Source organism: Euprymna scolopes, chromosome 31 (genome assembly GCF_053919585.1).
Source record: "Euprymna scolopes isolate OS-2025 chromosome 31, ASM5391958v1, whole genome shotgun sequence".
NCBI lineage: Eukaryota > Metazoa > Mollusca > Cephalopoda > Sepiida > Sepiolidae > Euprymna > Euprymna scolopes.
In genome coordinates this window covers 16,095,703-16,110,702 of record NC_136512.1, presented here as the reverse complement: position 1 = coordinate 16,110,702, position 15,000 = coordinate 16,095,703, and the positions used below count along the sequence as shown (strand labels likewise).

At 32.6% G+C, this 15,000-nt stretch overlaps 1 protein-coding gene across 1 annotated transcript in view; it reads left to right on the top strand.

Annotated features, from left to right (window-relative positions):
• The window catches only part of LOC145255652 (uncharacterized), a 268,590-nt gene that overhangs the window by 178,231 nt on the left and 75,359 nt on the right, over positions 1-15,000 (top strand). Inside the window, exon 2 of the mRNA XM_080114195.1 lies at positions 901-954. The gene's annotated coding sequence lies outside the window, so the exon portion shown is untranslated. The remainder of the gene's footprint in view (positions 1-900; positions 955-15,000) is intronic.

The following is a 15,000-nucleotide window of genomic DNA, read 5'->3' as shown; positions in this document are numbered from 1 at the left end:
TGGTAATTGGGTTAGTAAGGTTCGCTAGCCTTCCAACGGAGAGACTGGCCTAAAACCTTCGTTTCTCTCGCTCGAAAACGTGATATCATTCAACGTTTTGTCTGGACAGTGATCTTTTGCTCCTCGCTTCAATTCACATCAACCGTCTCTGGATATAATTCTGTTTGAAGATACGATATTGTGACATGCACTAAAGGTGACCCTCGTAAAAATTCATACCAGCTAACTCAACCACCACTTACTGGCGTATGGTCTATACTATGTAACAAATGGATCTTCGATTCTTTTTATTTTGTTTAATTTGTTTAGTTTCCAAGTGTCAAATTTGAACTGTCTCCGTCTTTCCCAAGACAACCTTAGTATACAACACTTCTAGGCGCCCTTAATCTTTTTCAGTATTCCCTTGTTCTCTCTCTCTCTCTCTCTCTCTCTCTATATATATATATATATATATATATATATATATATATATATATATATATATATCGTTATCGCTTTCTCTCTTTAATATCAGACACGATAAAAGAGCTATGTCTCTTTCTTTTTAAGATGAATCACTTTAAAAAGTTACAAGTTTCTCTGTGTGTATGTGTGTGTGTGTGTTCCTCGCTTTAATATCAGACACTAGAAAACATAAATCTTTCTTGCTTCCTCTCTCGCTCTCTCTCTCTCTCTCTCTCTCTTTCTCTCTCTCAATATCTATCTATCTATCTATCTATCTCACACTCTTCCTTTCTCTCTCTAACATCATACACTATAAGAAAGATACAGGGCTATTGACTTGAAGAGAAATTATTTCAAAACTGTTCCCCAGTGACAGTAGTTTCTTCCAAGATTTTAGTTCCAAGAAGTTAATCTAATCCTTTAATCTGACTTAATCCTTTTATTCTTTATTTTCAGAAAAGCAGCTTCCGAGAAGCTTTGCCGATCATTTTCCACGTAAGAAATAGTTCGGTAAGTCACATTCAGTTTTCATTTCTGACACATTTCTTTTTTCTTTACGATTGATTATTCGCATTATTTACATCCTTTGGATTACTGTTCTCATCTTGAGTGTTATTTTCACAACGTTTCGCTCGATGTAACCTCCGACCTTCTTCAGTTGTATCCTATCGAACTTTCTGTCGAACTCGAGAATCTGCACGAAATTTCGAACGGAACTATATAAAAGCCAAGTACAGCCAACGATGGAATACTGTTGCCACATCTGGACAGGAGCTACTAGAAGCAGCTTATCCTACCGTGACAGAATTCAAACTAGGCTCCGTAGCCTAGCGGGGATGCCTTTTTCTCTTCCCTGCAACGTCTTTCGTTATTTTTATGGCAAGTGTTCGTCCGTTTAAAGTGACGGACTCCGCAGACTAATCCCCAATCCTTTACAATTAGATTTAAGGTCTGCGTTTCTTCAGTAATATTCATTAGTTTCTGAATGATATTCCGATTTATTATTCGTAAGGTGGACACATTACAATAGCGGAATGGTTTATTCAGTCGATTTTAGAGACAAAAAAGAATAACACTTTAGGATGGATAAAGTTAATTTCACACACAGAATCACCTTGCAACGCTTTTATGTCCCCTTACGAAGATTAAAACCAAATATATAATACTGCTAAATTTTGGTTTAAGCCTAGAATCTTTATTCCAATTTTGATAAAAATCCGCTACGTGATTTTGATTCAAGAAAATGTTTAAAGCTTAATGGTTAAGCTTAAGAGATTTAAATTCATGGAATATTAATTGGAAACCTCCTTCCTGTAAGAGTAACTGCGCGTGTAATTATGAGGCAGGGGTGACGCAATCACTAACCACACCTCTCCTGAATCAGCATTGCTTGAGTTCAGTGGCAAGGAGAAATGCTAAACGACTGGAAACAATACCAAGATAAGTGAAGAACACATACAGCACCTTGAATTCCTAAATGATCACCCATGTTAGTAGTGACCAGTCTAAACGTTGCTTAACTTCGGTGATCGAATGGGAACCGGTGTGTCAACGTGATTATGTCGACTATTAATTAAATGATGTCTAATGACTTTTACCTCAGGATCTGAACTTTCAAAGGCTTTCATCCTCTCTTTACCCCCTTCGGATAAAAATAAACTAACCCCACGTTACTCACCTTTACGCTTGCCACGTTACTCACCCTTACGCTTGCTCCAAAACTCATAATGATCGATTAATTAGTTTAGGAGTGTATCTTATACATAGAAATATACAAGCATATAAATATCTCTAATTTTATATCAATAGATGTATACAAAATAAATACTAAAGAATAAAAATTATTTCAACACGGCGGCAATCACTTGAAATCCTGTAACAGAGCCTCTAGCATATTTAGCAGCAGCAACAGCAGCAGCATGACACATATGCAAATGATCAAATCAGTGCGCGATCTGACGTCACAGCAGAAGAAGAGAAAGGAAAGAAAAAAGAGAGGAAGAAATCCACCACGTGGCGAGGACAAAAAAAAGCGTGTGCTGGCGTACGATTTACGTGTGGCTTCGTGGTGGTGTGCGAGATTTTTAAGCCCGTGTTGAGACGGTAGGGTTTTTTTTAAACTACGAGCCAGACGAGATGAGCAAAGAAGACTTTTAAATATTCAATGTGGTAGTTTGGAATGTATCATGACCTTTCATTTCAATCGAAAAAGCTGAGTCGAATTTCTTGTTTGTTTCCTTGCGACTGAGCCTGCATACAGCGTGTGGGTCTGTGTCAACATGTAACGATCGTAATTTATTGAAGACAAATATTTTGATGTTCGATTTGATATTATGCGCAAAAGCATCAGTCTTATTATTCCGAATAATTGCTAAGGTTGCTGCGAGGAAAGTGGGCTCTCTATACTGTATTAGAAGGTTACTTACACCTGAGATTATCCTGTATCTCTACAAAGTAACTATTCACCCATGCATGGAATACTGTTGTCACATCTGGGCTAGTACATCTGCTACTAGTCTCTCGCTTCTAGATAGGGTTTAAAAAAGTTGCCAACCTAATAAGTCCCGCATTATCTGTCAAACTCCAACCTCTGTCCCATCACCGAAATATGGCTTCCTTGTGCCTGTTTTACAAATACTTTAATGATGAGTGCTCGAACGGACTCAAAGCACTAGTACTCCCTTAAATATCCCCGACAAACCCGACAGGCAGCAAATTCTACCCCCACCCTATAGAGATCCCTAGATGATGTAAAGCCTTCTACTCAATATCTTCTTTCCTCAAACTGCTAGACTTTAGAATTCCCTCCCAGGCCTCTGCTTCCCTGATTGTACTAACATGCAGAAGTTCAAATGTAATGTGAACAGACATCTTGCTGCCCAACTCCCTACATAGTATTCCTGCAAATTTGGTCCCAAATAGCATCCCCTTACGACTTAGTGGCACTTTGCCTTGTTTGGGGTGCAAAATTAGTAAAATAGATTGCTAGTATATTTCACACTGAGGAAGATCGAAGGATCGGTCGAAAATAATGTGCTTTTGAAGGAAACATTCTTGTTTTTTTTTTCAAAAGACTTTTTGTATTCCTACACGTCAACACACAGGAAATGAATACAGAAAGTATATAAACATTTATATATTTTTCGTATTGATTTTTTATTCATACATATATATATATATATATATATATATATATATATATATATATATATATATCTTGTATATAATAAAAGAGGCGCAATTTTCCCCTTTAGATGAAACTACTGTAGGTTGACAACAACAGATGGCACATAAATAATTATTGTATTTACGCCATTAGGTATTACGTTATTTAACTACAGAATTCAATTTCATACACATTATTTCGTAATATTAAAACATTACAGTTATTCCGAGGAGCGCTACGTTCATCATCGTCATAACCTACAGAGAAAGTAGCTAAATTTTCACCCTCACTTCGCTGACTTCTCTTACGACCACCTTCTACACCGTGTTTATTTATAATTTACTCTATTTTCCTGGGTTTTAGCAGTTATTAACTGACTACGGAATTCCTACACGATCGCATATTATTACCACCTAAAATCTAGACAAATAATGATTTCTCCCGTACAGAAATCCGCTCAGGCTGATTGGCTGAGAAGTTACATTCTAAAATTCCGCTATTCGCTTATTCCACCATTAAATGAACAGATCGCCACTATAAAACATGCCATTTCCGTACGTACAAATTATGACATTATTTATTCACGTTTTATTTTTATTTTAAAAATACATATTTTATTATATTACAAATTCTTACTTTAAAAATAAATGCCATTTTTTCTTTTGTATAAATCTTAACTTAGCTCAATCATTTGTTTATTTATCACAACGTTCGGTGAGAAGGTACACGACTGCTGTTTATTTTTGACAGAAACATATACTTAAAAAATAACAGATTTTTTCCGTCCTAAACCTTAACCAACATTTAGCTTTTGTTTACTTGTGATAGCAGAATCCGATAAAGACTTACACAACCCAAAAGGCGTCCACACAAAGTGAAAAACTGGTTCCTGACGAAACGAACACGAACAACCTTTGATTTAATTTGGATTGCGAAATAACTTTTTGTTTTTACTTTTAAAAAAGTGAAAACAAAAAGTTATTCTTCGATTGCAAACTCTTACTTTACAAATAATTTATACACCTTTTTTTATCTTAACTTATAAATATAATATAAATATATATAAATGTAAATTATATTAATATAATCTCTTTTTTATATCTTAACTTATAAATATAATATAAATATATATAAATATAAATTATATAAATATAATCTTTTTTATATCTTAACTTATAAATATAATATAAATATATATAAATGTAAATTATATAAATATAATCTTTTTTATCTTAACTTATAAATATAATATAAATATATATAAATGTAAATTATATAAATATAATCTTTTTTATATCTTAACTTATAAATATAATATAAATATATATAAATGTAAATTATATAAATATAATCTTTTTTATCTTAACTTATAAATATAATATAAATATATATAAATGTAAATTATATAAATATAATCTTTTTTAATCTTAACTTATAAATATAATATAAATATATATAAATGTAAATTATATAAATATAATCTTTTTTATCTTAACTTATAAATATAATATAAATATATATAAATGTAAATTATATAAATATTATCTTTTTTATCTAACTTATAAATATAATATAAATATATATAAATGTAAATTATATAAATATAATCTGTTTTTTAATCTTAACTTATAAATATAATATAAATATATATAAATGTAAATTATATACATATAATCTTTTTTTTTAATCTTAACTTATAAATATAATATAAATATATATAAATGTAAATTATATAAATATTATCTTTTTTATCTAACTTATAAATATAATATAAATATATATAAATGTAAATTATATAAATATAATCTCTTTTATAATCTTAACTTATAAATATAATATAAATATATATAAATGTAAATTATATAAATATTATCTTTTTTATATCTTAACTTATAAATATAATATAAATATATATAAATGTAAATTATATACATATAATCTCTTTTTTAATCTTAACTTATAAATATAATATAAATATATATAAATGTAAATTATATAAATATAATCTGTTTTTTAATCTTAACTTATAAATATAATATAAATATATATAAATGTAAATTATATACATATAATTTTTTTTTAATCTTAACTTATAAATATAATATAAATATATATAAATGTAAATTATATAAATATAATCTTTTTTATCTTAACTTATAAATATAATATAAATATATATAAATGTAAATTATATAAATATAATCTGTTTTTTAATCTTAACTTATAAATATAATATAAATATATATGCATGTAAATTATATAAATATTATTCTCTTTTTTAATCTTAACTTTTAAATATAATATAAATATATATATAAATGTAAATTATATAAATATAATCTTTTTTTATCTTAACTTCATCATTTCTCTATTTATCACTACGTTCGGTGTGGAGGTACACGACCTCTTTTGTTTGTTCTTGAATAAAAATTATACTTCAAAAATAACATTGTCTTTTTCCTTCCTACATCGTAACCAGCATTTAACGTTTCTTTACTTGTGACAACAACATCTGGTGAAGAGTGAAAAACACAAAAGGCGTCCACACAAAATGAAACAATGGTTCCTGACGAAATGAACACGAACACGCTCTGATTTACTTTGGATTGCGAAATAACTTTTTGTTTTAAACAACAATCGTACCGATACAGATTTTTTCCCCTTTCTTTTTTTTTTTTTTTTTATTTGTTGGTTGGGGGGGCGCTTGAACTGGTAAGCTCTGCTATTTACATTTTCATAGATTTTTCTTTCCGGAGACCTCGCACTCACATTAACTATTCTTTTTTCACACAAATACGTCATAATGCAAAATACCATTGATTTTTAAAACTATTCCCGCGTACTTTAATCTATTATAACTATTGTTGAAGGGTTTTTTTTTAAATTAATTTTTGAACCCAAATAAGTCACAACGCAAGATATATTGCTTTTTATTATTACATACCTTACATTACGAGCTAATTTCTTGCAAACCACACTCACACCCACACTCACAAAATGGGGCATCTGTTGCGAAAGCTGTTCTTAACATAGGTAAGTTGGAGATATCGATTCCGATTGCCGTTCTTTACATGAAGAAGTTGACGGTTTGACTATAACAACAACACAAACCGTACTTTAATTTTTTATGCGACGGGGATGAGTGCTACCACCGGGCAACGCCGGTTAATGGGTATATATATATATTATATTAATGAGTATATATATATATATATATATATATATATATATATATATATATATATATATATATATATCTGCTCTGTTTACTCATTGAGCACTCTTTGGTAGACACATGTTTCATTGGATGTACTTCTAGGAAACTAAACTCTACTGGCTAAATTGTATATATATATATATATATATATATATATATATATATATATACACTTGTGCCCGATATTATTCATACCCCCCCCCTTGAAAATTGAGTTTATTAGGTGTAACTTTGTAAGAATTTATTGTTTACGTCCATATTGATACATATTCTTAATAAACCTCTTCTGATCATTTTCGTCATTTTAAAATCTCGGGATACCTGTAATAAAAGAAATATACAGCTATTTATAAAATCTGCAATGTTCAAAAATTATCATACCCCCTTATTTTTTCAGTATTAATCGAGTTTCTGACTGTTTGTTTCCTGTTTGATTCTTATTTTGAATGCTTTTATACAACCTTTGATTAATTTCATTTCGTTTTTTGCATTTTCCAGAAATTAAAATGATATCAACTGAAAACCATTAAAAGAATAAAAATTATTAGAATGGGGAAGAAAAAAGAGCTTAGTAATGATCTTAGGACAAAAATTGTGAATTCACATAAGGATGGTTTAGGTTACAAGTCAATTTCCAAGAAATTTGAGGTCCCTACAGCAACAGTACAGAGCATCATCAAAAAAATCCAGAGCCACCACACAACAAACAACTTGATTTGTAGAGGAAGGAAAAGGAAACTGTCTGCTAGAGCCACCAGGAATATTGTAAGAAGTGTTAATGCAAATCCAACCACCACTACTAAGGACATTTTAGAAAATCTGGAGTCTTCTGGCATAAAAATATCAAGGCAAACCTTGCAAAGGACTCTGCATGAAAATGGTCTGAAAGGAAGAAGACCAACAAGGACTCCATTGCACACTGGAAAACACCTTGCAGCACGTCTAAAGTTTGCTAGGACCCATGTGAATTCTCCAGAGTCCGTTTTCTCAAGTATTTTGTGGACTGACGAAACAAAAATTGAATTGTTTGGCCATATGGATGCTTCTTACGTTTGGAGGAAGAAAGGAGAAGCTTACAACCCAAAGAACACCATACCCACGGTGAAACATGGTGGTGATAGCCTAATGTTTTGGGGCTCCTTTTCGGCTAGTGGTCCAGGTAGTTTGGTCAAGATGGATGGAACCATGAAGAAGGAGCAATATTTGGAGATACTCCAGAAAAACATTAGACAGGATGCGGAGAAGCTCCATTTAGGACCAAACTGGGTCCTTCAACAGGATAATGATCCAAAACATACTGCCAAAATAGTCAGGAAATGGTTTGAGGATAATCAAATTAATGTTTTGGAATGGCCTAGCCAGAGTCCCGATCTGAACCCTATCGAAAACCTCTGGCACATAGTGAAAACTGAGGTTAAAAAGCGGAAACCTAGAAATTTGAGGGATTTGGAGAACTACTGCATTGAAGAATGGTCAAAAATCAGTATTGATGCTTGTAAAAACCTTGTTGATAAATGTCCCAAACGGTTACAGGCAGTTATTAAGAATAAAGGGCATGCTATTGACTATTAGTAAGAGAGGTATGAATAATTTTGGACTAGTGCCATTATTGTTTTTCTTTGTATAATGTTTCAAACTTGCATAATTTATTTATTTGTTGAGTTTAAATTAAATGCTTATGCTTGATTTATTGTTTGAAAGCCCTTTAATATTGTCTACCTTCTGGTTTGAGCAATATTCTTATAGAAATCTCAAAGATCCGAGGGGTATGAATAATATCGGGCACAAGTGTATATATATATATATATATATATATATATATATATATATATATATATATATATATATATATATATATATAGAATACTCAACATTTCATTTCATAAAGTTTAGCAATTCTCCCTCTCTTTCTCTCCCCCCCCCCCTCTGTCTCTCTCTCTCTCTATCTATCTATCTATCTATCTGTCTGTCTCTTCACGCTGGATTAAAAAATAATTTGGTGCTAGAACGTTTATTCTAGGGTGCTGGATTACTTCCCTTGGAGGCAATTTTGTACACAAACCAACAAAAGACCCAAAGGTCAATACACAAACGATACGAATAAATACAACGTATGTACTAATTACGGGAATCCAAACAGCACTTGGGAGTGAAGTCACTCCATATGTCCAGAGTGTCCAAATTTCTTCTTACGCGCTAAATAACACTACAAGTTAAAGATGAGTTGGGAATGAAAAATGAAACTGAGTATCCGTGTGTATTTCTGCTGGCGCCGTGTGCATGTGTGTATATAAATGGGCATAATATATACGACATAATAACGTGTACGCACCGGTTCTCGTCGGATCACCAAAATTAAGCAACGATAGGCTTGGCCAGTATCGGATGGGAGACTATTTGGGAATAGCAGGCGCTGTATGTGCTCTCCACTTACCTCGGTATTGTTTCCATTCGTCCTGAAATTTCTGCTTGCCACTGGTAATTAACAGCGCCGACTTGGAGAGAGGTGTGGTTGGAGACTGCGCAACAATGTTTCGTGGTAATCGTTGAACTCGATGAATATCGTATAAATTGGATAAGCTTAGTATATGTGCTTGTATATTAACGTTCCTCTTTTGTTTGTGAAAAAGTGCCTACATGAGCTCGATTTTGGTTGTAATGTTGAAGTATGGTTTTGTCGAGTTCTAGAAAGTCCACCTTCCTAGGCTGTATCTTCTCTGTATCTTTGAGACGGGATTAGTTTATTGCTGATCGCCTGAGGCTCCCGTACCGAGGAGGGAAGGCTGCCCAGGCATTTTTTGTAGGCTAAAGCGCGTTTCTTCGAGTACGTTGGAGTCTTCAAAACCACACCTGACCTTGTGTCTAAGCTTCCATCGAGAAGAGGTTAATAAACATCCTATTTATGCTCGATACATTGAATGATGTGGACGCCATATTTGATTCAGAAATGTATCAATGGTGATCCAAGAAAATTGCTCATGGATCTTTTGTTATAATTTAAACGGTTAACGGATTAATCAATGTGAGACTTGAAATTGACCGAGATGTGGAGAGGATTATTTCAATTTTTAATTGTCCATTTGTTTTTTGTTTATTTGTTGTTATTATTATTATTATTATTATTATTATTATTATTATTATTATTATTATTATTATTATTATTATTATTATTTACTCACTAGGAGTAGTCACACAGGCCACCATCAAAGATTTATCTTTTAGAACAATTTGTGGTGTTCTCTGGAGTCTGAGTGACAATAAGTTTATCTAGATTCCCAGTACTCTCCACCTCTTTCGATAACCATCGTAGATGAATTTACCGTTTACCATTAATTTCTGGTTAGCAGCGACTGGAATTTGGGTGGCAACAAACATCCTCAAGGTTCCAGTCTTCTTTGCACTTATCCAGCGGAGGTCTGGCTAGTGCTTTCTTTCCTCGATCTTTCCATCCTCCTTGACCCTCCTCACTTATTTGATGTGGCATCAGTTTTTGGTGACACACACGTAAAAAAAAAAATGAGGAGAGGTAGGGGCGCAGTTTCAGTTTTCATGGTTCCATTCAATGTTCCTTTATATTTTACATCTGTAGAATTTTCTGCGTGTCCAGTTTGTGCATGTAGTTCATGTGTGTTAGTTTCCGCATTCAAGGGTTTTCCTTAATATTTCAGCCGTTTTCATTACCGTTACCCGTTGCATTTTATCAGCCATCCCTCTGATTCCAATTTCTCCCATTCTCTTTTAAAAGTTTTTCGGTCTCGTTCCTAGCGATCCTATTATTATTATTATTATTATTAGTAGTAGTAGTAGTAGTAGTAGTAGTAGTAGGAGGAGGAGGAGGAGGAGGAGGAGGTTTATTATTATCATTATCATCATCAACACCATCTATATATTAATAGGACAGCGTATTTGTTATATATTCTGTCTCACACTTACAGCCGAGTGACTGTCGTTTAATTGTTATGGGCTTCCATTTCTTATAATAAATAATTTTACCAAGAATTCTTCGATTATAGTTTAAGGAACTCACGTTATATATATATACTTTATAACATTACTTTATAATATATAAAAACATTAACTCTATAATATACGAGGGGCGTGCAATAAGTAATGCCCCTGACCCACTTCCCATAGCAGTAGAGCAACAAAACTTGGCACAGTTATTAGTCTTTCTCTACATAGGAACCACCCAGAGTTATGCATTTCTCCCATCGTTTGATGCAGCTCTGGAGACCGTTTTTATAGAACACCCCAGGTTGGTCCTCCAACCACGACGTGACTTCAGAAATCAAGGCTGCATAATCTGGGAAACGCTTTCCTTTCAAAAGCAACTTCATGGCTGGGAAGAGGTAAAAGTCAGAGCGTGCAAGGTCAGGAGAGTAGGGAGGATGGGGTAGGATTTCATAACCGCACGCCCGTGCTTCTGATCTGGCGACATGCGAGTTGTGGACCGGAGCGTGGTCCTGCAGGGGGAGGGCACCTTTGCTGATCTTGTCCCGCCTCTTGATTTTGATAGCTTCCCTTAATTTCCTCAAAAGTGAAGCATAATAGGCTCCTGTAATTGTGGTACCCTTTGCCAGTAAATCTGTCATCACTACTCCGTCCTGATCCCAGAAGACTGTGAGCATGACCTTGCCAACGGAGGGCTGCACCCTTGCCTTCTTTGGAGGTGGTGAGCCCAAGAGCTTCCACTGCATTGACTGGGCTTTGGTCTCTGGATCATAGTGATGGACCCAGGATTCATCCTGTGTAATCAGTCTTTTGAAAAACTTTGACTCATCTTCTTGGCACATCTCCAAATTCATCCTCGAGCACTCGACGCGTTCTCGCTTCTGGAATGGTGTGAGCAACCTGGGAATATATCTGGCAGACACCTTATGCATATGCAAATGGTCATGAATGATAGTTTCCACAGACTCTGTACTAATCTTGACATCTTAAGCTATTTGTCGAATAGTAATGCGCCAATCTTCCAAAATGGCAGCCTCAACTTGACGGATAGATTCCTTATCAATGGCAGAAAGGGCGCGACCAGGTCTTGGGGCTGTTTCCACAGACTTCCGGCCATGTTTGAATTCACGATGCCAGCGTTTTACAAGGTCATATGATGGGGCATTATCACCATAAGTTTCTTTCATTTCATCAAAAGTTTCCTGTGGTGTGCGTCCTTTCAAATACAAAAACCGGATCACTGCTCGACGTTCAACAGGCTTCATTTCACACCTGACTCAGTTCAAACAGCTGTAAAACAGAAACCACCATTAGTTCAGAGCTGTAATTTGCCTTATAACCCGTAGAGATATAAATCATTGCCCATGCAAAATTTCAGCTAGATCAGACAACTGGAAGTGGATCAGGGGCATTACTTATTGCACGCCCCTCGTATGCGAAATCACGAAATATGCAAGAATTAAAGTATCATAGCATACTTAACGATCGGGCTACGCCGGGTGTCCTTGCTAGCTTAGATAAATACTTTGCTGTTTTAACAAAAGAACTACAATAGTATCAGAGAACCTCCATTTACGCTGAAAATCTACAGAAAGACAAAATCAATATATTACATATGAGTCTCCTGTGGACTTTCCACAGGTCCCGCTAGTTATTATTATTATCTTTCATTTTCATGCAATGTTGAGTCTAATACTACAGATCAAGGATATTGTTGCACAAACTGAATCTATCTCTGATCACTCTGCATCTCTCTCTCTCTCTCTATCTCTCTCTGTATATATATATATATATATATATATATATATATATATATAGAGAGAGAGAGAGAGAGAGAGAGAGAGAGAGAGAGAGAGAGAGAGGGGCATTTGCTTGTCTAGCCGCACTGATGGGCTGTGAAACAATGGAACAGTACTGGATGTGGATGACTATATATATATATATATATATATATATATATATATATATATATATATATATATATATATATATATATATATATATATAAGAGGAGGTATGTCGGCATGTCGCGAGTTTTGCGGCAGCGGTGGCGGCGGCTGCTGCAAACCAAAAAAAGCGGCGACGGAAAGGCGGCCGTCACTTGCGGTGGGCGAAAAGAAGTAGACGCGGAAGCAGCGAGAAAGAGAGGGTTGGCTTAACCTCCGCGGAACCACACATCTCTCGCTGTAAACATGATCCAACATCGGAAACATATGTAGCCAAACAGATAAAACGGTAATAAAAAAAATAAAACACATATTTGCTCTGCAATAGTATTGAGCACTCTCTTCAAGTTTTTACTAATTACCAGTTTTACCATATATATATATATATATATATATATATATATATATTATTTATTTATTTATTTATTCTTTATTTATTATTTATTTTCTATTTATTTATTAATTTATTTATTTTCCATTTAGTGTCTTCTAACAACTCTTGCTGACATTTTTTTAAGTGATGACCTGTACATTTCAGTTGACCTATATTATTTTGCCCTATATAATTTTGCCCTATATATTTTTTTCGCGCCTTTAACATTTCCTGTCTGAGTCATTTTGAAATTTGTTTACCTTTATTTTATATTTTATATTTAACTCTATTATCATTTTTTTTATCTCCTCTTTTTCTTCCCTGATCTTTCTTATTTATATATATATGTCTAGGAAGTAGAGTGAAAAGCATATTTTATTTTTCTTTTATTAATATTATTGGAATCTTTTCCTTTTTCCCTTGTACACATTTTTGAGAATTATTCCATTATTATGGACCATCTTCTTCCAATTACGGGATTTCCTTGGATTTTACTTGTGCAAATGGGAATTCTTTTAACTTTCTTGAAGTTATACATTTGGATGTTACCGTCACTGGATTATTTATCTTCCACCAGACTATCCATTCATGTGCAATCACCTTTTTCTTCACCATATTCGCTCTGCTTCACTTTTTTTGTTTTCAAGTAAGATCTTTGACTTACTTGTTGTTTCATCAAATACTTCTGCATGCAAAATCCGATCCCGCATTTTGCTAATTCCTACCCTCTGATGAGAAGGAAAGTATTTCTCCGAAACTCCGCGGATTAAGGACTATCCACTTGTCTAGTGTTTCCTTTTCAGATTAAATGTTTTAACTCATTTCAAAGTGTTTTCTAACATGTTTTATTAACTGTTTGCCCGTATATATATATATATATATATATATATATATATATATATATATATATATATATGTATATATATGTATATATATATATATATATAAAGTAAAAGATATTAAGTCAAAGATAAATAATAAAAGTTACATATAACTTTATTACAACATTTGAATAATAAATAAAAAGTGAAAAAGAAGAAACGAAACATCTATATGCCATCTCATTCCGAAGCTAAATGCTTCTCATCAGAAGATGTGAAGGGCCAGAATTATACAAAATGTAAATATAGAAAAAAAAGCTGGCTCATTTACATTTAGATTGGAAATGAAAATGAATGAGAAATTAAGAAATCTTGAAAGTAGGTATAAAATATAAAGTATAAAATATAAAGTATAAAATATAAAATATAAAGTATAAAATATAAAATATAAAGTATAAAATATAAAGTATAAAATATAAAATATAAAGTATAAAATATAAAGTATAAAATATAAGATATAAAGTATAAAATATAAAGTATAAAATATAAAATATAAAGTATAAAATATAAAATATAAAGTATAAAATATAAAGTATAAAATATAAAATATAAAGTATAAAATATAAAATATAAAGTATAAAATATAAAGTATAAAATATAAAGTATAAAATATAAAGTATAAAATATAAAATATAAAGTATAAGGTACAAAAATAAGAAAATAGATAAAAAGATTAAAAATATTAAAATTATAAACAATATAAGATAAAAATAAGATAACTGGGGATAAGTGTATAAGAAAAGGAATGGGGAAATATGAAAATAAAAAATTGAAGGTAAGTATTGGTGAAAAAAAAAATAGGGGTCACTCTGAAGTCATGTGGATCATTAAAGACGAGCGAATAGTAAAAATAAAAATAGTGAAGATGTAACGTTGCAAACAAACAAAATAAATAAATAAAAATCCGGTTTGTTATTTTTCTCTCTTTGTAACAACATTTTTTATTACCGTTACTCTTCTGTCTCGACACCACCAAAAAAGTATCTCGCTGCCACATGTCTATTTAGCCCGGCCGTTTCTCT